Genomic DNA, 24,021 nt, shown 5'->3' on the forward strand with positions numbered 1-24,021 from the left:
TTAGCTCCAATTTCACATTTTCTGGCTTGGCCAAGTCATTATTTCATTCTCCTTGTTATTCTCTGCTCCTTTCCTTGATACCATGCCACAAGGGTTTTTGTCTCAAGGCCAAAGGCAACTACACAGACACTTCTGAACCCCTGATAGGGGGAATGTAATAGCCATCCTAGGGATCTATCTGACATTAGTCAGAAAACTTCCTTGCTGAAGCACACAAACATGATTTTCAAGGAGCTGATGCAAATAGGACTCCACATTTTTAAATCTCATGCAATAGTGAAAGTTCTCTTTCACATTCCTAGAACTGTAGAGATGTGCCAGCTTTTCATGGGCCTGACCTAGCAGCAAGAAAGAGAAAAAAAAGCCCACCAAATATATTTTCAAGATGTAAGGATCAAATCTCCATAATTAAATTCACTGACAATTGGAAACAGGGCATAAACAGAGCTACAGTGTCTTAAAGGAGAGAACATATTTTCTTGTGTGTCTGCTATGGCCTATGAATAAACTCTGCTTATATTTAATATTTTCTGGGTTAGATTTCTGCAAATTTGAGTGGAAATAGCAAATCCTGGTCCAGGGCCCAAGGTGCAGCGGGCAGAAGGATGGATGAAGAAATGTGAGGAGAGGTCCATAACAGAGAACACTTGGGGAAAAAAAAAAAGAAAAAGAAAAGTTGCAAGAACAAACCACCTCAAAGCTCGGAAATGCTGATTTTGTAATCATTTACAGAGAGACCAATTTCTTCCTCTCTTTGCAACTGTGTATATATGTATATACATATATATATATACACACATGCATACACACATAGATGTGAGACTATAAGAAGCTGTAGGAAAGCACTGACTTGTGTTTCTACTGGTGCAGATTATGCATCTTTTGAATGGAGAGGGGATTCTGCTTCTGCTGAGAATATGTTAAGTCTGTGTAACACGTAGGTACCATTTTAGTGGATCTTTGTTAGCTCCCCTTCTCCCTTCCCCACACACACACCTCTTATATGCCGAGCACAGCATCATTTGATATGGAATATCCCTTTGGTCAGCTGGGGTCAGCTGTCAAGGCTATGTCACCTCTCAGCTCCTTGTGCAGCCCTAGCTTGCTCGCTGGTGGGGTGGTGTGAGGAGGAATAAGGGCCTCGATGCTGTGCAGGCACTGCTTAGCAGTATCTAAAACATCCCTCTGTTATCAACACTTTTTTTTCATCACAAATACAAATCATAGTACCATACAAGCTATTGAGGAGAAAATTAACTGTATTGCATCCAAAACCAGAACACAATGGCTCCTGAACTAATAGAGTTTGTTTGCTTGGGTTGGTTTTTTGAGGATTTTTTTTATAGGGGTGGGTATAATTGTTTTTTATTGGTTTTTTTCCTCCATCCATACAGTTATTTAGTTTTTCTGAACTCTTACTCTTGATCGTCATGTTTCTGTAGTCATCCTGTATTTGACAGACACAGACAGATACCAGCCAGCTCTGGTTCAAGCACACAAGGTAGGAGGGAGGAAAGCATCAACCACAAAAGCCTCACACTCCCGGCAATAATTTCACACCTCTCTTGAATCCCAGTGGGAAACAGAGTCCCTGCTTCATGGCCCATGAAGGGAACAGGGTTATCAAGGTGAAGCCAGGCACCATCACTGTAGGTCTCCAGGGTTAGGAGAGGCAAGTTTCACACTACTTTGCTATGGAGACGGATGTGAGAAGGAACAATTAATAGATCTACCACCTTCTGCTTTCCCACTGAGCCACACATCACACAGTAGAGCTGATAGGAAACCCTGAGGAGCTGCAGAGGGTTTCAGATTGAAAAATATTTCAATGGGTATAAAATTCCTGAACCAATCAACCTGCAAAAGCTCTGCTGCTTTTTCAAACCCTGGTCTCTTATCTCCGAACAGTCCTTCTGAAAATTTCTTTTGTACTTTCCACAGCCTGCTGCAAAAATGAAGATTATTTATTTATTTATTTATTTTTACCAGAGCAGTATCAACTACATGGTTGAGATTTAGCTATCAGACCATTTTTTATGGACAATGTAGTAGAGCTGTCAACAAGAACAGATGTGTGGGAGGGTTGAAGAAAAGGCCAGGCACCTAATGCAAGAAATATTTAGGTCCTTTCCCATGAGTAAAGCCTGAAATCTCCTAGGCAGTTCACAGGCAGTGTTGTTCACAAGAAACTATGTGCATATCGAACAGAGCAGAAGGCTTCAGAAGGCTGATCAGCGAATCACACAGCCACAGTAACTGCTGCCTATTTTTTGTCTCATGCACGTACACGCTCAAAGCAGGGCTGGGAAGGATATCTAAAAAACTGCTGCTGCTGCCAGCTTCATTAAATAAAACACATCTTCCTTGGAAAAAAAAAGGAACAGAAATGTCATTTGCTGACATTGTCATTCCCTGCTGCCCAGTAAATAAACATAACATCTATTTGTCACCATGGAAACATCTTGCATGATCCAAACTATGCAAAGGAGAGGTATTTGAGAAACTCAGAAGACTGAGAAAATGAGCAAGTATCTAACCTAAAACTTCATGTTGTATCTCTTTGCACTTTGCTATTTTTTCTTTTCTCTCTCTAGTACAAGCATACTTATTTTAGAAAACGCAGAACATGTTTTGGAGACAAAGTTTAACATTTGCTTAACATGCTGTACCTACTGTGCCTAGTGTTTTCTCCCTCTTCCCTACCAGGGAGAGGTGTGTAAATAACTGCCTTATTTGTACATCTAAAAGGCACTTATTTCTCCAGGGACACTGCATTTATTCTTCTCATATTATGCATCAAAGTTAGAAAGGCATTGCCACAAGCAACATAAATGATGTATTGATTTACATCAACAAAGCTCAGCTTCTGCTCACATTGTGTAGGCAGTCACCTGGAGATGTGACAAACATGTCTCCTCCTTTCTGGGACCTGACCATCCTGCCTGCTTGGGGACAGATGCCGAGGTGGCCCCATGCTGGCTCCTCTAAGTCCCATAGAGACATGCCTTTCATTTACACAATATGTAAGTTACTTAGGACCTGGATACCTCCTTTTGCACTTCCCCTATAGCAGCTGTTGCAAGATCAAGGTGAAAACAGTCTATTCTGCTCGAGTCTTTCATCATAAGTGTTACGGTAACCTGCAGACATTGGAAGAACACTAAAGTTCATGTGAAAAGACATTCTTGTTACTAGGATTTTAAAGAGCTACAGACTTGGGAAGATGTGTCCTCCTGGTACTCCATACTATCTCCTGAGACAAAGGAAATCAGAAGAGAAAACATTTGCATTAACGAGTACCCCTAGACAAAATAATTTGTTACTTATCTTAGACAGGAAGCCAGCATCACACCCAAGGATCACGATCTTCACAAAATGTGCATGTAAGCAACACCTCGAACATTTAATTTGGAAGTATTTGTGTTCCCTGGAATAGGAGACAGTGCAGCTCAGGGCGTTGGCAGCCAACCAGCATGATGACCGCAAACAGCATTTGCATTTCTACCTACAGTCCAGTTCAGAAAGTCAATGAAGGTATGCTGTCTGAGCTGCTGAGGCAGCACAAGTATGAAAAGAAAGCAGGAAACCAGCTTTAAAATGAAAGTGGTAAGAAAAGAGGGATTTGAGACCTAGAAGGGTCATCAGTTCAAATGCTTTTGCCCATTCTTCTACTATTTCCCTGTGGAAACAGTAGAGGTGTGCATATCCCATGCATAGAAAACAATATCTTAACTGGACATGACCAAAAGCATTCTGATGCAGGCAAGAGCCATTAAGTAATTCAATTGAATTCCAGAATGCTGGGAATGATCATCAGAAAAGACTTAGAAGATTTTAACAGGTAAAAGGTCATCAGTTTATGAATATAAAGTCAATTCTCTGCCTTCATAAAATCTCAGCTCTTGAAACTGTTTACTCTTCCACAGAAATACAATGGAGCAGCATTTGACCTCAGAGCCAAACTTGAGATTTTCTGTTCTAATTTCTTTATTTTGGTGAGAAACAGCTCCTGGTATTCACCAGATGACTAATTTCTGCATAACTTCTCCTTTCTGGTTTTGATTTCTCTTTAGCCAAAGAACTGTCATTAATGTTAGAAAGTGCTAGTGAGTATTGATTTGTCTCACTCCAGCACCCTTCTTCTGAGCAGCACAGGGACAATATCTGATTTCTTTTCAATTTTTTAGCAGTTTATGATTTCTCCTTGCAGCTGCAAGATCTTTTTTTAAACCTCACGTGCATACGCACTCACACACACCCCTCTCCCAGCAAAACTATTTTTCCTTCATCATCTTTCCACAGGTTTCCAGTGCTGGTCCCTCACATCTGAGGGTCCTCTCCCTGCCTGAGATGCAGCCCAACCCATGCACCTACAAACAAGCCAGAGCAAACCAGGCACAGGTTCTTGGAGGAGTATATGGAGTTAGGGTTCACGCTCAGCTTTAGCATTTCTGCCTTCCTGCATTTCTTCAGGTTTTTTTTAAGGTCCTCTCTTTCCCTCTCATCTCTCTATCATGCACTCTCCATTGATGCATCTCTTTGTCTTCTTTCCACAGAGAGATATTTCTAACCAACTTTTATTTCTGTCATGCTGCTCTTCCTCTCTTCTTTTAGCAGTGTAATTTCTCCTCATGTCAAGTGACTTCTGCCTTTTCACCCACCTTATTTTTCCTAGGCTTGAGACTCTGCTCATACCAATGTACAACTGTGCAACTACCCATTGTCTTTAGTTAAGTAGTCTTGATTCTGTGAGAAAATAATTCGCCTACACTGATGTCTCTAGTATCAAGCTTCGGCTATTGTTTTTCTTTTCATGCCCATTGACACAATATAGTACATGCTCTAATAATACCTTTCCAACTGTTAACAATCGCTTTTTTCCCCAAATACCAAGGATGGATAAAAGTTCCCATTCAGACACATTTTTCAACAAATATTTCCCAACATGCTGCCTTTATTTAGGAAAATATGCATTAATCCAAATAAATAATGACATCCCATGGTACTGGCAATGAAAAAAATAGAAAAGACACAAACGTACAGAGGGTGGTATACTTTTGCATTGCTTTTCACTTGGGGGAAAAAAAAAAGGTCTGACCTTTAAAGAAATCCCATTCCCTCCTACAGGTTGAAAATATAAAAATAGACATTTTTTTTCCATGTAATTTCTTGATGATCTGTGCAGACCCGTAAAGTCAGAGGCAGTACTGGTCAGATGCAGCTATGTTGATTGAACTTTGGCAAAAAGCTGGTGCAGCTTTTGATTTTGCTGTATTCAGTTTTGCGAAGCAATCTTGGCCCCTCATTTTCAGGAACATTAAAATTCACTGAGTTTAACTTTTTTTTTTATTAAAAAAGGAGAAATGACACAATTTTAGCCTGTGATTAGGAAGCAGTCTTTTATTTATAGACCCATTTGTTGTCTAAAAGCATTTCTTTTACATAATTGCTTCTTCATACTGTTTGCTTATGCCGATCAGAAAACATATTTTGGAAGATTAGGTCATTTGTACTTGTGTAAATCTGAGCAATAATTCAAATAAAGCAAGGTCAGTTTAAATGAATACCATATCTAGCACAGGGATAAACCTATTAAATTAAAATCACTGAACATAAGACTGTTGATGATGTACTTACAATGGAAAGTGTCACATGAAGATACTTTCTATTTACTAATTTATGTCAATGACACAAAGATGGGATGAAATTCCCTTTAAAGTTGAAAGGTGGTTAGTACATGTCAGAAGGTCAAATAGGAACTGATTTCCAGTTGGTAATAAGTTAATGTTACTTCTATCAGTCATAGTAAATAGTTAATACTTGATTCCTAATATAAAAAAAAAAAAACAAACCAAAACCCCAAGAGTGATAAACAACCCAGACAGCCAAACAAAGGAGCTGAGTTCATCTCAATGTTACCTTTTAAGAATCTGAATCAGAACGATTACATTTGCAGTATCTATTATTGGGTTTTTGAAACAATGTAATAATTCCGTCTGTAATATTGGAGTTTCAATCATTCATGGACAAAAGCATAATTTCAGATGTATACCTCAAGCCTGAAAACTTTACATAGGTGCTCAACTTCACATGTGAGAGCGGTTCTACTGAATGCAGCAGACCTGTAGTTCTCTTCTGCCCATGAGATGAGTTTTAGCTATCAGATAGAATTTGCTGGTAATCATTACACTGAAGGACTGATTTTCAGACTGTTTGGAAAACATTTGTGTTTGAAATTTAGATACCTAAATTGCATAGTATTGCCTTTGTTTCTCCCGTGGATGACTGAAATGGGAACTTATCCAATGAAATTACATCCATCCTCAGTGTTTCAGGAAAATACAGATGTGCTTCAGCTAAAGAATGTACTCAAAGGCTTTGCTGAATGAGGCCCCGATGAATAGAGGGGAGCTGCACGATGGTCATTTTAATAAACATTCACCTCTGTTAAAACTAGAATATTTAAGAATTTTGTTATGTGCACAGAAATCTTCCTGACCAGGAATGAGAACAAACAGAACCGGGGACCAGCTGTATCAAGAGCCTCCAATCAGACTTCTCACTCCTTGAAACTTTTAAGAGTGTGACACAGGGATATGTTTACAGTTGGTATGCTTGTCAGTTCATAAATCCTGGGGCAATTCCATGAGATATGAGTTCCACAGTCCCTTGGGTAATGGGGAAGGAATGAACAAAGAAATGAGGCCACAGATCAGGTGCCTGCTCCTGTTTACAAGCTGCTTGTCAGCGTATTTTTTGTATGCATTTACATGTACATAGAAATACATATGCATGTAGAAAAAAACTGTACCCAGTGCACGGATGGAGGATCCCTGTTGGTACCACATTCACAGGACATAAAATTCCTGTTCTGATAGTACCTGTGTTGTCAAAATTGAGCTAACCCACTTTTTATCCTCTTTCTCACAACCTCAATGTTTAGGGAAGACTTCCTGATGTTTAGCACTGCAGGTTGGCCTTTGGCCCAAACCCAGTGTTCAGCAGCTGCTGCCTGGTGAGCCCACTCATGATGCAGCCATTTGAGCACCCTGGCACACGCTGGGTGTGATGTGGGGCACAGCACCACTCCATACTCTCTGATGGGCTGCAGATGTAACCATCCTGATTCATCATGCATCTCATTTTCTTTGTGATGCTATGGTTGTCTTTTTACGCAAACAGTCCTTCTTCACCTCCCAAGCCCCTGTAAAACCTCACAATAGTTGGAAGATGACAGTATTCCCAATGCCGAGGGATGTTGCATCCAAAGAGGGGTTGGGGTTTTCCTGCACTGGGTTAATCAAGAAGGGTTAAGTCATAATTTGTAAACAAAATTGAGTTTAAATAAATTTTCGTGATGCATTCTGCTTCAAGTATCCCCTCAAATGTATCACTTAAAGTTAGCATTAAAGGAAAATGCTATTAAGAGGGCATAAGGTAAACTCATTTAGTTGCTCAAATTGTATAACACAATAAATTAATATGGTAATGCACCTTCAGAGACCAGAAGTAGATAATAGAGGTGAGCAGAGGTTTTCTAGCTTGGCTTCAGAAAGGCAAAAGTAATTTATCATTCTGTTGCAGTTTTGGAGGGTAGCATTTCTCATTTCTTCTGACTCTCCCTCTGTTACTCTCTTAGTTTCATTTTTAAAACATCCAGGTTTTGAGGTTTTTCTTTCTTTTTATTTCAGGTAGAGCTCCTATTGAATTCAGCCATACATAGCTTCCCCTGGAGAGGCAGGAAGCATCAGACACTTTTAATTTCAACTTTGTGCTTACAGGCTTTAAGAGGCTGCAGCAACCAAGGACTTGTCTCTCTCAGACCTTCAGCTCACTTCCCTAGCTCACATAAGCAAGGTATGGAAACAATAAAATAGTATATTTTCTTTTTTTGCTTCAGTTGTCAGGGTCAGGGAGAGACTGCAGCTATGATTGGTGGTTTATGAATAACCCTACTCCTTTTCCTTATGGCCACACAAATACGCATTATGTCTTTATTACTTTCGTGCATTGTCCTATATGGGCCTGTTTTTAATTAATAGAAAACAATGCCCTTTTGACCTTACCCCACAGGAAATACTGCCTCATTTATGTTAGTCATAAATTAAGCTAATACAGCCTGTGTGTCCAACATATTTCTCTCAGGTAACATTCACTCAAATATTGAACAGGGAGAGAAAAGAAGGGAAAACCTATTACTAAACCATTGGCATCAAGATGGACTCTGTATTTGTTAAAAGGCACATCTAAGAGAGAGACACTTCATTGTGCCATAATAATTGTGGGAAGTAGAGAAAAGCATTTGACACAATTGAAACAGAAGGAAATTTTAGCAATGCAAAATCTAGTAGCCCAGACAGGAATGTTGTCTGATGCTATACTGAGGCAAACATCTTCAAAGGAATTTAGTGGAGAATAAAAACCTTTACAATGGAGAATAAAAGATACTCTACAAATATATCATAATTAACCATACTAATTTGGCTGTATAATTAGATAATCTCTTTGGTTTTCCATTCGCTTTTTTAACTTCAAACAGTGCACAGCAGTAGCAATACAAAATATTTTACTTTGCCTTATGTGTATGCTTAATGTTGGCAAACAGTAGATATCTCCTCACAAATGAGCTGTCACAAATAACTCCTTGTTTGGTGGCGACATCCTTGGTCTACATCACAGCTACAGGAAGCCTAATCAATTATGCCCCTAAAATGAAATAAGAGCTCTATGGTGCCAGGGGCATAGCTCATAGAATTAATTACAAGGCAAGTTTACATATTGAAGTACCAGTTTATGGAGGGACTAATAATTTTTGATGAGACTTTGACAGGATATTATTCACAAGGATTATGAAAACACAAAAATCATTTGCAACTGGCTACTCAGACACTGGTTTGCGCCTCACAGCTGTACATCCCAGCTGTCACCCAAGGCCTGCCCCTTTCCTTTGTCAAGTGCAGACAAAGATACCCAAGGATACCATATCATTACCCAAGCAGAGAGCACAGAGCAGTCCCCCTCAGCTGCCTACATCCACCCACACAACGTCTCATCTCTCTGCCTCTCCCTCCTACAATTCTATGTTACATCCTGCAGATTATGGCAGTGTGGGGCACACAGAACATTTTTTTTTTTTTTTTTTTTTTTTTAAGACTTGGAAACCCCTTTGAAGAAAAAACCCCGAGATGTTATTAGTGGCTGCAGTGAGAGCAAGGCTGCAGGGTGAGCTCTCGGATCCCAGGGAATCCAGCCAGGGGCAAGACTGTGCAACTTCCCCAACCTCAGTGCACTTCCAAGGGCTGATAATGGGAAATAGGATTAGTCAGGCATTGGTGTTTGCTGAACAAAAACAATGTGGAGAAAAAAAATGTAAAAGATGAACAGTGACAGATGGCAGATCTTTGGGGGAAACAAGCAATTTTAATGGTAAAAGCAAACAAAGCAAATTGTGGCATGGATTAATGCAGAGCCTTTCATGCAAGAATTGAAAACATGTTGCTAATCAGCCCACCAAATCACTGAGAAGGCAGGTAAAACCTTTACACCACTGGCTGAACTGAGGCACAGAAAGGACAAGCACCTTGCCAGTATACTGCAGCCCGACACAATAATGCAAGAATGCCTGGCCAGCAGTGGGGTGCCATCCACTGTTTTTTACCAGCCCGCTGAGTCACATCCTGGAATGGCTAAAGCTGTTTAATGAATTGCCTTTATGAAGCTTCAAGACATTAGGACCCACATAGAATTCAAATGATGAATAGCCTGCCTCAAAGATGCCATTCATAATCAAATTTTAAATGTAATTCAGCTGAATGGAATCATTGCTCTTCTGTGCACCACTTACAAGCCCGGATGTTGGTCTCTGTGAACTGGGATAGTACCTTCTCCTGAAAGACAAGCTGTGAGTTATCCTGCACAGGAGCTCAGGAGAGAGCTGCACAAAGCCACACGGATAAACTTTCCACAGAGGGGGGTAGGAGGGAAATGAGATGTATGAAACAAGGGTGTGAGTACATGTGAGCATGTCTATTTATAAGCATCTTAACTTTTGTATGCACTGGCCACTTTCAAGCAGGCACGATACATGGGTAGCCATCAGAGAGATGCTACGGTTTTCCAAATGTTGAGTATGGGGAAAACAGGTTGCTGAGCAGGTAGGAGGGGGACCCTACCTGTGACCTATTTGGGGAAAAAAATCTAAATGAAGAGCCAAGGACATTGGCCAGAAAGTTCAAAAGAAAGTTTTACAGCACCTTAAAGCAAATCTTTCAATTGCCAAGCACAAAGTACAAGCATGTTCTTTAAATTATCATTACAGAGTTCCTTGCTACTTAGACTGGGCAAGAGATTTTAATTTAAATGGAGGTCTCCTCAGAAGTGCAAAGAGGCCTTTGGGGAGGTGTAGGGGAGGAAAAATGTAATTTTTCAGGCTCCAAGTGTTCTTTTGTGTTTTATAAACAGCTGAGTGACAGCCCAGTGATTAATAAGTTACATAAATAATTATAAGCGACATGTAGTTGAATCTAGTCCACATTCCAGACATGGTACATTAAATAAAGAGAATTCTGCTCTTCCCCCTAGAAGAAAATTTATCTGGTAACAGCAGATAAATCAGAAATGATACTGTTAAAGTATATCCAGTTCTTTAGAGAGACAGCTCATCAAAACCAGAAGTTTCTACTGAACCCCTTTGTCAAGCAAATTGTTTCATGTACTTCAGTCCTACCTTGTACTCATTCAGGATGAAAAATTGCTTTCTTCCTTTATTCATCCTCTCTGGTTGAGCTTATTATTTACCCAGAAGTGCCAATGTGAAGAAGAGTTTTCTGCCAGTACAGCCTCATGCATAGGAAGGTAAATGCTAGTTTGCAGTGCCAACACTGGAGCTCATCAGGAGGCTCATCAGATGTGTTTAATTGGTCATGTTTTACAGCACCATCGAGAAATTCAAGTTAAATTGGTCCATCTTCCTTAGATTAGGCACTGAAAGAGATAAAAATAAAGACTGCCTGCCTATGTTTTCTGTTGCAAGCACACACTTATAGCCCATAGGAATTGAGCAGTATCTTTGTAAGTTGTTCCTGAAGTTTTTAGAGCATCTTCCAGTCTTACCCAGCAAAACAAAAAAGCATGTAATAGAAGAGAGTAGTCTGGCCCAGTGCATTCCATAAGGTTAGGAAATACCCTTTTTTGAAATCCAGCTGTGCCCCAAGATCTCCTTATTGGGTGGAAGGTAAGGATGTGAACTCCAGTCAGAAAGTTGTATGATGGGAATGATCCCAGTACTGAGAAAACATTGAAAAGTAATTTGAAATACGTCTAAGATGATTTAAAAGTACTAGCTAATGCTTAGCACCTTTCTTCCCCTTCTCCACCCACCAAATTCCTTTTGCACGTGTTATTCAGGTGTGTATATGTGACTGTGATCCTCAGACATACCTCTCCCTTTGTGAGTGCTTCATGCCTTCCTTGCTCTTATGGGGAAGAGGAGTAACACAAAGACCTACTTTGGTCACTTCTTATAATATAACACTGAGTGGTTTTCTATATTTTAGAGCTCTAATGAGCTTGTGGAAATATTAAAAAAGAAGAATGCTGGTAACAAACACTGTTCTTTTCATGAATTTCAGTAGAACACTGATCATCTGGTATATCATCTTAGCAGATAGTAGCCACGTTTCCAAGAAATGTCATTACTTCAATAATGAAAGTGTGTTTTTAATGACTTAGATTGTAAAATGAGGCATCATTTCCTAGATTCACAGATTTTAGGGCCAGAAGGGACTTGAATGATCATCTGCTCCCAGTTCTCTTGTAAAAACACCACTAACTTTTTTACTGCTGTTCCTGAAGCAAATGCATTGCTTCTTGTGAAGCTAAGCACAGCTTTTTCCAAAGTGGATTTAGTTGTAGTTTAGTGATAGCACTTAAACTTTCTATGTTTACAATAAATTGCATCTTCATTCCTTTTCTTGCACTTAGGATAATTTACCATTGTAAAGGCTGCTGACAGCAAGAGGAATGCTAAAATTTGACTCCTAAAACAATACACAGACACTTATTTACATTAAATTTCAGCAAAGAATCTCCTGAACAGGAGTACTGCACTGTTATTTTCCTGTTACTACTCCTGGCAGGAGCAGCAGTGATGCTGGTGGCATCATTAGCAGAGGCAGCCACTAGCTTGTTCCTGGACCGTGTATCCCTTCAAAATGGATTGCATGCTGGGATTAGCTCATCAGCTTTTCTGAGGATCAGCTCACATGTTCAGGGTCTCTTTTTTTTTTTTTTTTTTTAAGGTTTTCTCGTACAGGGAAGTTTCAGCCTAAAAGCTCCTGCCTGGAATCTGAAGAAGCAGAGAACTTGCTAGCACATGTTATCCATGTCTTGCCTGCCCCTACTCCAGGGTACAAAGATGAGCACTTAATCAGCCCTTGCTTTCCAAGTTGTTGCCATGGACAGAGAAACCCTGCTCGCACCATGAGATCTTCTATATGAGTTTTGTCTTCCTGACTTTCTTTTCTAACTAACCTTGATCTCTTTTTTCCCCACTGTACATAAAGGCCTTCTGGCAGAAATGTCACCCTTAATCTTCTGTTTATACTTCTGTAGTACATGCTAGTGACCCCTATTTTATCTTGCCAACTTTGCCCTGACACAGCATCAGCTTAATTCCCTCATTGAGGTCCTAGCCAAGCAAAACTCACCTTGTTTTCATCTCTTGTTGTAATGCATTCAAAGCTCTTCCAAGAACACAGAAGATTTATTCTGTCATTTTAATCTGTTCTGGGGATATAGATTATCCAAACAGATGCACACTTTATTTTTAGCTTCTGATTTGTACGCTGCAATAAAAGTGGAAAAAATGCAACCTTCAGTAATAACTGAAATTTTCAGGGAAATTCTGATCCGTCTCAGTGACTATATGAAAAATGCAATCAAACAAGGGAAGAGCTCAAAATATACTGGAGAGATATGGGTGAGAGGGAAACATTTTCTTGTTTATTATGGTACAGAACTGCTGTGCAGAACAACTGTCTCTCTTCTAAGGTTTCAAGTTCACTGCAAAAATAAAATCCTCCAGCAACCAGTGGAGATGCTTTATAATCACATCCTAACTCCTTATGTGCTGAGTCCTCTGACTCCTTATGTGCTGTTTTTGTGGCAAGCTGAAAAATGAACCCAAGTGTGAATTTCAAATATTTCTTTTTGTCTTACCATACTGCACATCATAGTACTGTTCTATTAAAAGTAACTTCCAGGAGAAAACTTCAGAAGACAGCATGTTGAAGATCATGTGCAAATTATTATAACTACTTTAGTCATGTATTGCAATTTTTAAAGGTTTTAACTTTAGAGGCAATGAATGGATCTCATGAAAATGAAAACCATAGGAATAAATCAACCATCAGTAATGAAAAAGAAAGAATGATATAATTTCTATTTGGCAAGGTATAATGATGTCACCACACATTTATCCTCTGCACAGGTTGAAGCTGTTCAACAAATCTCTCCCAAGCCACATACATCTGTTGCTTTAATGGTGGCTATAGAAAAGCTTTCTGATTAGTTAACACATCATTCATCAATTAGAACAGAAGGTAAAAGTTATTTCTCCCTAACCTTTAATGTAATGAATGACAGCAGAATCAAGAAATAAATAAGAGGAAAGGTGACGCCTGAGGAGGTCACTCTTTGAAGAATTCCTACTTTTTCTAGAGCAGAGGGAAATGAGGAGTCATGGACAAAGGGGGACTTAACAGCTGCACAAATACAAGCTTTTCTGTGACTCAACACAGTGGCTATTAGTACAATAAGACATATGTGCTATGTTACAAGCCCCTTTACAAAAGAACTTACTAAATAATAAGAGTGCACTGTTATTTACAGCAAAATTTGCATTGAGTATTGCCCACACTAGGAACTTATCCTCAAAATTCCTGCAAAATCAAGTGAAGTTATTTTAACCAATTCTAACAAAGAAGTTGAGTGATTTGCCCAGGTTTTCACATGAATCTTCAGCTGAGTAATTTTATTCTTATACAGTGCATATACTGAAAGATGTCCCTCCAAATATATTAGCACACAGCTCTCTGGGTTGACGGGTAACATATTCACGTAAAGGTGACAGACATGGATTGTTTTCAACAATTTATTCAAAGAGAGTAGCATCAACTAAAGACACCAGTCATGTTCCCCACCCCAGCCCACTCAAAATGCCATACAGCCTTTTATCTCCATGCCTTATAGCACTGCAGGTAGTGAAGGCTTTCCTTGAGGACAGGGAACTATGACTGCCTTCAGGGAGAGGAGCAGATCTGAATTCAGATTTCCCATTTTGGAGGAGTGTTCTAACCACTAAGCCTCTGGGTAGTCAGCATGAATCTAGCCCAAGGCTTTCTCTTACAAGGGCCACAAAATGAACTACTTCAATTTTGTTAAGTTGTTCTTTTTGCATCTAAGGTTGGGTATTTTGTTAAATAGATCTATTTTATAAGGGCAGAGGTTGAAGGAGGGTATTTATTTTACCATTTAAAGTAATAATAGTAACCTCTGATTCAATCCAAATTCAATTCTCCATTTGGTTTGTCCAGCAAACCAAAACATTAGGCTCAAGTCAGGTATTTGTTTGCAGAACAGCTGCTACAATTACTGAGTTAGCTACCCTACCTATTGCATCAAATAGGGTGAATAGCTGCAGGCACAGTTAAATGACAGGGGTCCTTGGGGTGATCAAAATGAACATATTTCATTCACCTGGAGCAGTTCCAGGCCCAGTGACAACACCCCACTTCAAGGGCAGTAATTCACTGCAGAAGGATGGGAACACAGGCAGCCCTAGATGCTTCTCAAGTGGATCCCTGACTGCACCCTGAGCTGTTTGCACTGCTCCAGTTGTGGTTCCCCATTTACTGCACTGGGCACTGCTGGGAGCACTGTGCACTGATGACAAGCAACGCATTTTCATACATATGCCAAGTTCTGGTCTCAGCTAGACCAGCTTTGCAGAGCCCTGATCTCACTGTCTTATTGACTCTCATGGCTGCCCAGTAACATCAGTGTAAACCCTGAGCTCATTTTATTTCCTACTATAACTCCATAAGTAGCAACTATTTCAGATGAGAGGAGAGAAATTAAACTGAAGACTAACCCCACTACCCATTCAGTGGAAAATATACAGGATTGGGCTCTAAGCTGCTGCCTGCCAGGGCACAATTAGCCCAGAAGCAACCTCCTTTTCAGTAACAGAAGTCACCAGCTTTGGTACATGACACTTCCAGACTTTTGCCAGTGTCCCTGTGACTGTCATCCCTATTATGGCCTCTGCATTGGCTTTGCAGAGCTACAGCAGCTTGTGTAAAGTACTCAAAATCTGTGCACGCTGGGGGTGGATTTTCCATCATCCCATCGGGCTTACATTGGCATAAATTGATGGGGAATTAGAGGCAGGACATATATTATCGATTGCAATGCAGGAGGCAGCAGTCTTGATTTTCATCTGCTTTGACAAACAATTAGTAGAATCAAACCTAGGGAGAATTTGGCCATATTTTTCATTTATAGTCTCTTTTAGTTAGAAGGCAGTTTGTAATCTAAAAGTACCAGTCATATTGACTGTACAGTTGTCAGCACTCAAAACACTGTAGTTGGCTCAGTCCAGATTCATTTTTGCCACCCTTAGGAGAGGCATCCAGGGAAACACTTGGTACAGGTTGCCATATATTTTCCTGTGTGAGCACACTGGTCTGGTAGGGATGAGGTGGATCAGGAGATGTGATGACTCCATTCACTTTCCATCTCAGATTGTCATACAGGGAAGATGCTTCTTCCCACAGAAGGAACATAACCGAATCCCCACCTGCCTGCTCTGATGGGCTGCAGGAGAGGCAGGACCAATAGAAAGGATGTTTCTGGCACCATTTCCAGCATGGAGCGAGTAAGGGACAGACAGGTCTATGCCCTCAAAAACATTTGGACCAGAGATGAGCAAAGCCATCACCCTGAGCAAAACCATCACATCCCTGAGATCTGTGGTTTCAAGCAGTTGACAATGTCAGCCTGTAATTGAGGAAGTTTAATGAGTCAAGCAAGATGCTGTAAATCTTTGTCTCTATTCCTCTGCAGTGAAAAATTTCAGAAGCATTCATGGCCAGAGAAGATTGGCACAACCACTTCTCTCTTCTGAAACATGCAATGAAGTATATCTCGCTCAGAATCATCTCATGCTTCCTGGCTTTAAGGGCTGCATTCATTAACTCCATATTATTGAGGGGATGTATTCTTTCCATTGTGGACATCTTCCATCCATAATTTTTATTCTTTTGAAAGCTACTTTAAAAAAGCATTGTTTTCTATTGACCAGCTAAAATCTTCATTATACTCGTAGTCATATATGCAGAGTGGACCTCACATAAATCTGATATAATACCAATTGCTCTTGGTTCGCTCCCATTTGTTACCTACTGATTTTCAGGGCTCTGGTATAACTATGTGTGCAGTCAATGAAACCTCCCACATCCCAGTGAAATGACACAGGTTAAACTGTACAGTACATTTGTGCCTGGATGCATATTTGTTCAATCTGTGAATTTCAAGAGCCATGAGCACAAACTCGCCTGTACTAAATACACTTTAAGAGCTGACATTAAAGTTAATATGAAAGTTCAGAGGTGTAAAATAATTTAAATGTACAGAAGAGGTAGCAATAACGTTTCTAAACTGCAGCAGTGAATTATGTATATAAGAAATATTAAAAATGCAAAGCTGGCTCTATTTGCATTCGGAATGCCCCCTAGCTGTTACCAAAGAGGAGGAAATTGCTTTATGCTGAATTCAAGGGCATATTACTTAGTGCTGCATTTAAGTCTAGAAGGAATATCACTCATTTTTATTCTACCACTTAACTTGGGCTTATGTAATCTGTCTGATAGCCAAGTCAGTTGTCTTATTTTCTATCACAGAGAGAGAATATATAATTCAATCATTAAACCTTTATTTTCAGCTGGTTGCAAGATCCCTCAGAACCACATTGCTGCATGTAAATCATGGGCTGTCATCATCTAAGATGATGGAAATGTCGGTGCTTTTGGGTAGATTACTTTGGGTAATCACAGGACAAAATTAAACTTATTCACCCATTGGAGAATATGTAGTTGATGTGGAAGAATCAAATAATGCCCTGTTTGCTTGCAGGGAGTGGGGGTTAGGTATTACTTCAGGGCACCAAGATCTAAAAACAGAAGCCTGATTCATCTAACTATATTTAAACCTTGTCTGGGTGGAAAATTGTGAGTGAAATTTGCCTTTCTTGACTGCTGTAGTTGAAACCCCTGTACTGCAACTCCCAGCAGGGATTTTTCTGTAGTATTAACAGCAGGGGGAATTAATGTAGAAATAATTTTGCAAACAAACAATTCTTGTCTGTCTCTGATTGTACTGTTTCTTTACCACTTCCATGTTTTCCACCATGACCAGTAAAAAGCAACCAATTTTCACAAAGCTTTTATTTGAAGTCAACTTCACTTCCAAGATATGTTACACATACGGCAGGAAAATATCACAAAACAGTTGCTCCCACCTTTGGCTTCATAAGGAGAATAAGCAGAGGACCAAAGTGGAGTTTACACATTTCTCATCCATAAGCTTCTGCATGGTGACAGAGAGACAACTACTTCTTGTGTTCAGAAAGCCAGCATTATTGACCAAGCCTGGATTTAAAATGTCTGATCAAATTAATCCTAGTTCCCTGTGGCAAAAAAAAGGAAATGGTAGCAAGGATGTACATATACAAGGGCAAGATATGTTTAAGTAGATAAGCATATTGCTAGTGCATCTGTTTACTTCCATTTATATTATAGGTGTACCATATTATTATCTTGTATTTTCAGCAGCCCCAATATTTAATGAAAAACTAAAATTAAAAAACATTCAAAGTGTATCACATATCCCAGGAGTCTCCCCATCCCAACAGCTGCACAATACAGTATGAATACAAATTTTCCCAACTGTCACATACTTACAATTAAAAGAAATGATTCTTTCCTCCTCAGCTCTACCAAAACAGCCTCTCAGAGAAAAGTATAGAGAGGAGATACTCAAGCTCTGTGTTAAATCACAGTGTTGTCTCTAATGCTAAGTAAGGATTTAGGCTTGGAGGTGGTATTGAGAGAAAAATTTTATATACTGCTATCAGGACATTTTAGCTCACAATGGCAGTAAGTTATCAAGACTGACCTCACTTGATGTCAGGAGAGCTGTCTAAAGTGTAATTCTGGAGTTCTGACGGGATTGACTGTTTTTCTGAAAAGACCAGGTCCCTCCTGATCTCTCAGAACCCAAAAGATATTGCATGGGTTTTTTCTCTTTTTTAAACAAAGAAACAAAAGACGGTAGGAGAATTACAGTTAAATCCAGGAAGAAGTATATGAGAGATTAAATTCAGGTATGGGAATAAGAAACTTCCATTAAAAGAGACATTGATGTGAGTCTCTGAGTGTAGCTCACTGAGGGGCAAAACAGAGCTGGAAAAGTGAACATCTTAATGAATATCAGAAACATGGGGAGAGGAGGCAGACAAATCAGAGGTAATGTGTTGTATCACCCGTGTCAAAAAGAAGCAAGAAAATAAATGAGACTTGCAAGAGTAGACTAAAGCCATTAGAACAGGGATAGTTGGAGAGGAAGGGTTGAGCACAGCACTAGAAATTAGCAGCATCTGCAGAAAGAAATACAGCTTGGATTTGCCAATTTTTGGCAATTACTGTAACAGAAGATTTCTAGCAGAAATGGCGTTAGTCTGTGTTAGGTGCAAAAGACTAGTGAGGAGGTTACACTGTACGAGGCAGTGCAGGACAGCAGAAGGTGCTGCTCCAGAGAAGTGGTGGTGCAGGACAGAGGTCTGATGCCAGACATCACTGCTTGGAAGAAGTGGAGGTAATATCCATGGAGAAACCCAGAAGAAGAATACTCTTAATGCTTTGGTCTGACATATTAAAGGGCAAACTTATGCTGACTGTTAAATCAATATCAAATCAAGACTGGAATCTGTTTTACGATCATGGACAGTGAACTCCTTAATGCTGGAGTCATAAATGATGTCACATTTCAGCGGTCCTGTGGCTGCCAATATTCAGGCCAGAAATGCCCATTTTAATTAAAAACTTCAGTCTGAAAGGCAAAGTGTCGCTTGCTGACAGCAAGAAGTACTACTTTGTGCTTCTCATGTGCTCTTGAGGCTTTGTGTGGAGTAGAGGACAGTTTACATCCTTCTCAGCACCATCACATCTCTCCGGCAAAAACCTGTCTGAAGACAAACCTACAATTTACACCGTCAAAACAAGTTTGATGTGAGAGCTGAGAAGAACACAGGTCTTGAGCTGGCCTTTGGGGATGAAGGAATGCCACTACTTGTGTAGAGCACAACCCCAAAGTACCCTGTGCACTTCGAAAGCAACTTCGCTGGAACTGGGGAGTCCACTCCCTTATGTCCCTCCCCGGTACCACTGAGCAAGGAAGCATGTGCTTTAAATCAGTAGTGCATTGTCTGGCTTTACAATTAAGTTTGCTTGGCATGGCCTGGACCCTGAACTCTCTAAAGACAGGTGCATTTTGCATCTGAGCCTTTGAATCAGATCCCAGAGGATTAATTTTATCAAGAATTTCATATTCTAGAATGACTGAAATCAACAGAGACATTTGCCACTTTTTTATTTATGTTGCCTCACTTGGTGAATACATGCCAGTGACTGGGAAGGCTGTACTGCAAGATCATTTTTTATGCCTTTCAAAGTAAAGCATTACTTAGGCACATGTCAAAACTTTCACAGGTCTTAAGGATTAAACATAAGCTGCAGGTGTTTTCTCAGGGATGAAAAGGTTTACTGACATAGGGGATGTTGAAGCAATGAGTCCCATAAATCCAAAGACTGTCTGGAGGCCTGTGAACAGGAATGTCAGGAACTGACTCCCTCTTGCTGTACTGCAAATCTGTGTTGTAGATCCATAAAGACACAGAAACATCAGGATCTCATCATTATGAGGTACATTCCCAGGTCAGGATTCCCTGCATGGCCAATGACTGATGACCGAATGCGGGTGAAATCAACTCACACTGTTCAGTAAAACTCTTCCAGGACACTGACAATTACAAGCTCTTCTGCTAGATCAGTCACCCTAGAAAAATAGCTAGTTTGGAGATTTCATCAGACAAAAACAATGTCAAGTAAGAAACTTTGCATTGCTCTAGTCTAGTAAGTCCCTCAAAGTAGTTGAGTACAGTTGTTTTGCTGTTGTAAAATGCATAGGCATTTATCCATCAAAGTAGCATGAATGAGGGATTTGCTTAGTGCTTTCTCTTCTTCAAACAGACAAAAAATATCCTCTCTGCCAAATTAATGTCACCTGCTAAATTCTAAGGCTAATATCTCCTTTGCTTTTAAATTTGCCTCAGATTCATCAAAGTTGCTTTCACAAGTGCAGGCTGACATGATGATAACCCAAAAAAGACAGTGTCTAATTGGAGCAGAACATATGTTACAGTCATGCTATTTTACAAAAGGAAAATCAAGTTTTCTAGCTCACATGTTATGATAATTCCCCGTGACAAATTACATTGTTTCTCCTCAATCAGATTTTTGCGCATATAGTACAGATCTTCTTGCAGTAAAGAACTGGGAATATTCTGTGACTTTCCACAAAAAGCTTAATATATTACACTTGCACCATGGAGAGCATTCAACGTGTACAGGAAAACATGTCTATGTATGATTAACACCTCATTTCACCTCTACTTTTCAGTTCAGAAAAACTGTTAAAAGTACGTTTAGATAGAAACACTTTTCACACACCTCACAAGTTAAGAAGTAGAGTTCATTACTTCAAAATTTAATTCAAAAAATCTACCTTTTGCTTCAGAGAAGTCTTTTTTTTCTTTTTCTAGGCAGACTTCTTCCACCCTGGCCTAAAGTAATTTGTACTAGATGCTCTTTGACAGAGAACACTGAACAAAATAAGCTGACAATTCAATGCAGTATGATCATCCTTATCAGTACAAGAATATTACTTTTAATTGCTTTATTTGAAAATGGCAGTAACAGCCTATTAACCTGGAAATTAACTCTGGACAACTGTTCCTTTGAGGTAATATATGGATTAGATTTCAATGAAATCTCTGTCTTTATATGGGTAGCTTTTACCTAATTTTTTTGGCTGCAGATGTGTCCCTCTATTTAATTTAAATGCAGACAGAGGTATAAAAAATGGAAAGTTTCAGAATGAGATCCAGGTTCTTGCCTTTTGTCACTGTGAAAAATCCTTTTCCTCACCATGTAAAGGTTACTTTGTAAATTATGATGTAACTTTTCTCTAGAAAACTAACTTCGCTCTACCTTTGCAGCATTAGCTCCCTGGTTATACCAGGATCCAAGGTCCATGAACGGCGGGCAACACCTTCATTGATTCAATCCGGTATCTGCCCTGTTTTACAAGGTATTTGAGTCCATTCAATAGCAGCAGCCACCAGGTATGTATTGATCTGGCAGTAGCAACAGTGCCAACTTAGCCCTGACCTGGTGCAGGCTGCACTCTGACTTGCGTACAGGGATGGAAGTTGCTCCATACCGTGAAATACAGCACAAAAACTTCAGTGCTGCTTCTACCTGCAGTGTCCCCCCAGTTCTAAATTCCTCTTTTTTTCTCCCTAATTTCCATTTAGTCAAGATTTTCTCATTCCCAGTGTAAGGTCAACTTTGACAACTCACGGGTGTCATCATATATTTCATCTAAAGTCTATCCTACAGGTGCCTATAGGTGGTCCAAACAGTTCATGGAGGACACACTGCTACATGGTGAATGCAGCGAGAGGGCACAAGGCAGGCAGTGTGTCTGCAGCACTGCTCTCCTGCTTTCTGCATCATAATCCCTGTGACAATTACACCATATAATACTCCAGTAAAGGAACTAATGCTGTATGATCTCCATTTAACAAAATTCTTAAGTATCTGCTAAAGATGTATGCCTTGCTGCCTCTGGATTCAAAAAGATTAGTCATATACTTGCAGTTAAACACATACATGAGTATTTAATATGTTTTAATGCTTCTGTATATTCAGTTGTTTGCTAAATGGCTGCAGTTCTGGATGTCCCCACTGCAAAGAGAATGAAATTAATACACCAAATGCCTTCAGACCACCAGACTGTTCAATGGCTAGAGGAGTGTGCATAAGCAGAGATTTTGTATTATGCAACAATAGATAGGTACATTTTTTTGTGGATTGATATGAAATATTCATATTTGTTGTTTCTCTGAAAGTATACTTTGAGGAACTATTTTGAAAGTGACTATAGAAAAACACAAGTGTACTTAAAATGCTCTTTTCCTGCTCTCTTCATGTTGTACAACAGACCACAGATGTAACTTTGTCAACTCACACAAATCAAGAACCATTAAGATGGACTTCTATCATACATTTTCATTTTCAGCTTCTGGATCTTCTATATTCTTTAGTTTAATCTATTCAAAAATTTTCACAGCATCACCTATTCTCCTGATTTTAATCTAAGATTTACTTAGTGGACAATAAATAGTCCGATTTTCACAGAATCATAGAGTCATGGAATTATTTAGGTTGGAAAAGACCTTTAAGGTCAAGTCCAACCTTCAACCTAGCACCACCAACTCCACCACTAAGCCATTTCAGGTAAATGGTTTTTGACTGTTATTGTAGTTGGCGCTTAATTACTGAACAGGTCAACAATCAAAACATTTGCTTCTATCGCAATAATTCTAGTAGTAGCAGCTTCAATTATTGTTACTCTTTAGGTTACACCAAGTGGAAGACAACGCTATTTCCCACCAAGCTTGTCATTTCAACAATGCATTTTAAACAACCTGCTATGTAGTGCAAGAGGTGGCTTCAGCAGTGCAGTCACTCAGAGTGGCTGTAAACCTGACGTAAGCAGACACTTAAGGTGAGTTTATGACTGCTTTGCATTGTTAAAGGAACATGGGCAGTTAGATCATACCAACCAGTCTGGCCCAGGATATTCTATCATAAAGTGCCATATGGTCATTTACAGATCTGGATGCAAATTCCATTGAGATTGTAAGCAATTATCTTTTAATTAAATGCCATAGCAAGAGCTGTATGAAGTGTTATTCTTTATTTTAGAAGCAAAGTAGAGAAGAACACTGCATCACCTTGAAGAGGACTGGAATAGATTATGTTTCATGGCATTACTAGGGCAGTCCAGGCCACTGTACTCTGATTCATGTCAAAATATTAACAAACTAGCTATCTAAGACAATGATTTTGGCACCATGTACTCTAAGATTCCGCTCAGAGGATGACTGAGGCACACATAGACATGCAAGAATCGAGAATGTTCTCCTTACATTAACTTCAGTGGATTTATTTGCATATTAAAAGTTACACATGTCAAAACACTTCTTTTTAGCTGAAAGCTATATATGATGGGAACATCTTACTCTTTCTTTGTCGCCATAATTAAACAACCATCACTTAAGAGCCCTGTCCCTACCAACTAGGTGAGTTTCAAAGCAAGAGCTTACTTCTGACTGACTCTACTTCCAGATACTTGACTTCATAGTTAGACAAACCTCCATTGTTTATTTCCTCCATTATCTAATCATATTTTAATACTTACAATGTCTGCTCAAAATAGTGAAGACTTTCTGCACTGGATTTTCATTATTGCGCAACCATGGTTGAATTGCCATTGAACAGAAGGCAATGGTAAAGGTCCCATCAACTTCCTTAAAAGAAGGACTGGGACCCCAAGTCATTCACTGTTTATGAAATATATGTTCTCTTAGTATGTGCCTTTCCCTCTCAGTCCCCCAGTATGAACTTAGGAGAAGTATTTCCTTGTATTTCTCATGTCTGAATGTTACATCACTTAAGCCTGTTCTGGAAAGTGGCTGGTTAACAACTGCCACAGCACAAGCAAGTAGTTTTGATCAATCTTAAATCCTCATCCCTTGACACTTTAATCAAAATAATT

The 24,021-nt window shown here is 39.5% G+C and overlaps 1 long non-coding RNA gene across 1 annotated transcript; it reads left to right on the top strand.

Moving 5' to 3' along the window:
- Positions 1-7,788: 7,788 nt before the first annotated feature.
- On the top strand, positions 7,789-22,955 carry LOC113996976. The gene is made up of 3 exons (XR_005567114.1): positions 7,789-7,857; positions 21,395-21,486; positions 22,820-22,955. It is a non-coding gene; the product is annotated as an uncharacterized LOC113996976 (long non-coding RNA).
- Positions 22,956-24,021: the final 1,066 nt, after the last annotated feature.

The sequence above is a fragment of the Pipra filicauda genome, unplaced genomic scaffold, assembly GCF_003945595.2.
Source record: "Pipra filicauda isolate LSUMZ 115617 unplaced genomic scaffold, ASM394559v2 scaffold88_size2543281_pilon, whole genome shotgun sequence".
Lineage (NCBI taxonomy): Eukaryota > Metazoa > Chordata > Aves > Passeriformes > Pipridae > Pipra > Pipra filicauda.